The sequence below is a fragment of the Salvelinus alpinus genome, chromosome 17, assembly GCF_045679555.1.
Source record: "Salvelinus alpinus chromosome 17, SLU_Salpinus.1, whole genome shotgun sequence".
NCBI lineage: Eukaryota > Metazoa > Chordata > Actinopteri > Salmoniformes > Salmonidae > Salvelinus > Salvelinus alpinus.
In genome coordinates this window covers 19,362,573-19,365,628 of record NC_092102.1, presented here as the reverse complement: position 1 = coordinate 19,365,628, position 3,056 = coordinate 19,362,573, and the positions used below count along the sequence as shown (strand labels likewise).

The 3,056-nt window shown below is 43.8% G+C and overlaps 1 long non-coding RNA gene across 1 annotated transcript; it reads right to left on the bottom strand.

Annotated features, from left to right (window-relative positions):
* Positions 1-1,041: 1,041 nt before the first annotated feature.
* Positions 1,042-2,792, bottom strand: LOC139543247 (uncharacterized). Its single transcript, XR_011668638.1, has 2 exons — positions 2,653-2,792; positions 1,042-1,455 (listed from the first exon to the last, which is right to left on the bottom strand). It is a non-coding gene; the product is annotated as an uncharacterized lncRNA (long non-coding RNA).
* Between the last annotated feature and the right edge of the window lie 264 nt (positions 2,793-3,056).

The window sequence follows — 3,056 nt, the reverse complement described above, 5'->3', positions numbered from 1 at the left end:
GACTGTATGTGCTGCCATAGAAATAGAATGAATAGAACGGAACGGGCGTCCCCATTCAAGTCAATGCAAAGCAGGAAGTAAAATATGTGCTGTGATTTTGTTGATTAAACTCAACTGACATCAGAAAAAATACATTCCATTGCATGAGCCACATCAGTTAAGATCATTTGAATGAACATTCTACATTACCATGGAAAGTATTGCATCACAATACCAGGCAGCCATTGCGAGTGTACCAATGAGTTTACCATTTACATTACATTACATTTAAGTCATTTAGCAGACGCTCTTATCCAGAGCGACTTACAAATTGGTGCATTCACCTTATGATATCCAGTGGAACAACCACTTTACAATAGTGCATCTAACTCTTTTAAGGGGGGGGGGGGGTTAGAAGGATTACTTTATCCTATCCTAGGTATTCCTTAAAGAGGTGGGGTTTCAGGTGTCTCCGGAAGGTGGTGATTGACTCCGCTTACCTGGCGTCGTGAGGGAGTTTGTTCCACCATTGGGGTGCCAGAGCAGCGAACAGTTTTGACTGGGCTGAGCGGGAACTGTACTTCCTCAGAGGTAGGGAGGCGAGCAGGCCAGAGGTGGATGAACGCAGTGCCCTTGTTTGCCAGTCAAATTGCCAGGGTTAGAGATTCCAAGCCTGTTCTGTTAATTATATTTCTATGTGTGCTCCTGTTGCATTGTGGTCATTCAGTCAGCTGTTAGTTTGACCAATTAAAAAAAGTATTTAAACGGTTATGTTGATTTTATTTTCATGACAGTCTTCATCCATAACCGTTGGTTACACAGTTATACTGTAATTGTGCCAGCCCTAGTTACACCAAAGGGTGTGGGTGCTGTAAATCGTTGAATATACATTTGTGGAAATGTTGTTTAGTATTTGAACAGCTCTTGCACAAAGGACAGGACAAGGATAGCACTTGCACAAAGGACAGGGTCAGAGACAGGATATATTTAGGTCATTCAGCATATAGTTATCTAGACTACAGTAGCATTGATCTACAGGCACAGTGCAAGCAAACACGGAGATGAAATAAGAATTTTAATCAGATTACAAAACATTTACATTTTCACATCTGATTTTCTGATGAATTTGAAATGAGCAATCAATCAGTCAAATGCATTTATAAAGCCCCTTCTACATCAGCAGTTGTAAATTGGGATGACATTCCTTCCAGGGCAATATCAACTATACAGAATGCAGATGTTCCATTAATATTGTTTGGTGTAAATGATTAGACTTATTACTAAGGATTGCTTACAACAACACTTTGGAAATGGACTCCATTGCTCAGTTAGGGTGCAAAGCTCGAGCTCCATGTCTCTTACACTTCATTTCACAGAAATCTGGTTGAATAAAGACACAGACTCCGGTGGAATGAAGGATAGAATCCATAGAAAGTTCTTGCCGATACAGCAGGGCTCCAGCAGGCCATCTTATGTCTGAAACAAAAGTTGGGTCAAATAAGCAAACATTGTTATGGAACTTTAGTTAAATACATTTAATTATGCCTTTTCTCCCACCGTAGAGAACAAAATAGCTGAGTGTCTGTTTTAGGCAGCAACACGCCCTTTCTCGCTGCATGGTGTTTATGAAGAACTACTAAGTTCTTTTAACAGTTTCAACCTGAGTATAGAGGGAAGGAGACGGTGGCCTGGGAGCTTATACACAGCCCTATGTAATTTATGACTCCAGTTAGTAGGTGAGGGAGGGTGAGGGAGTGGCAGGGACAGGGTGTGGAGCAGAGCAGGGAGTGTAACTTGGCCTCTCCATTTCAGCCTGTGCTGTCCTATAACTGCTCCATGGCTCCAGGCAGGCAGGTAGGAGAATGTGGCCTCTTTCTGGGATACAATCACAGGCCTGCCTGACTGCTTGCTCTGGCTGGCTCTGCCCTCACTCACAAAGCCTTGCCACCTCCACGGTGATCCCCCCTACAGTGATCCCCTCTACTGCTTCACCGCTGCCTCAGAGCCCCCTCCTGAGGAAACCAAACACCCCTCATCACCGTCACCATCCCTCTACTGCTCCACCGCTACCTCAGAGCCCCCTCCTGAGGAAACCAAACACCCCTCATCACCGTCACCCACCCCTCTACTGCTCCACCGCTGCCTCAGAGCCCCCTCCTGAGGAAACCAAACACCCCTCATCACCGTCACCATCCCTCTACTGCTCCACCGCTGCCTCAGAGCCCCCTCCTGAGGAAACCAAACACCCCTCATCACCGTCACCATCCCTCTACTGCTTCAAAAATCTGCTTAGGAGCTTTGATACTGACCCAGACACACACACAGACACACACACACTTACATGACAAACTCCTTCACAGGTTGTACTGTATCATTGTTGGTTACATGGGGATTTTTTTATTAGTATCTTATTTTTATTAGGTTCTTATTCTGTTTTCAGTCGCCTCCTTTCTATTTTCTAATGATCTGTTATTCCTTTAAAAATGTTGTTTTTTTCTCTACAGAATTGAATTGCATGAAGTCAATGATTCTGCTATGATGAAGATCTCTGCAAACAAATGGCTTTCCAACTCAGTGCCCCAAAAATATTTCAAAATTGAAAATACCAAAGCATGGAGGAACTTTTAAGACATAACTTTCAGCATTCCTAATTAATATGGATATTTCACTCACCTCACTCACCTTGTTGGCCTTTTAGTTCCCCACCTTCTGAAGAGAAATGCAGACGTGAAAAACAGAACTGCCAAACAGAAAATGTTGTTCCTTGCAGACTGATGTTACCAACAGAACACGATCCTAACTTTCTTCAGACTGACTTTACTTTTCCACCTGACTCAGGTAATGCTATTTTAGAGGCCCAACGTCGACCAATGGGAGATCAGCCTCTCAAAAAAGGCCAACCTCTCTACCCCCTCGCCATGGTATACAGGAGCCACACCCTTCTATGTGGTGTTGTTTAACAGCCTAAACTCTGAAAATTAGCTACACCTCTGGATTTGAGGAATCTTTAACTGAAAACGGGAAACGTGAGACTAACGTTGAACAAATAGTACCTCTGCTTCTGGCCTGGGGGCCAT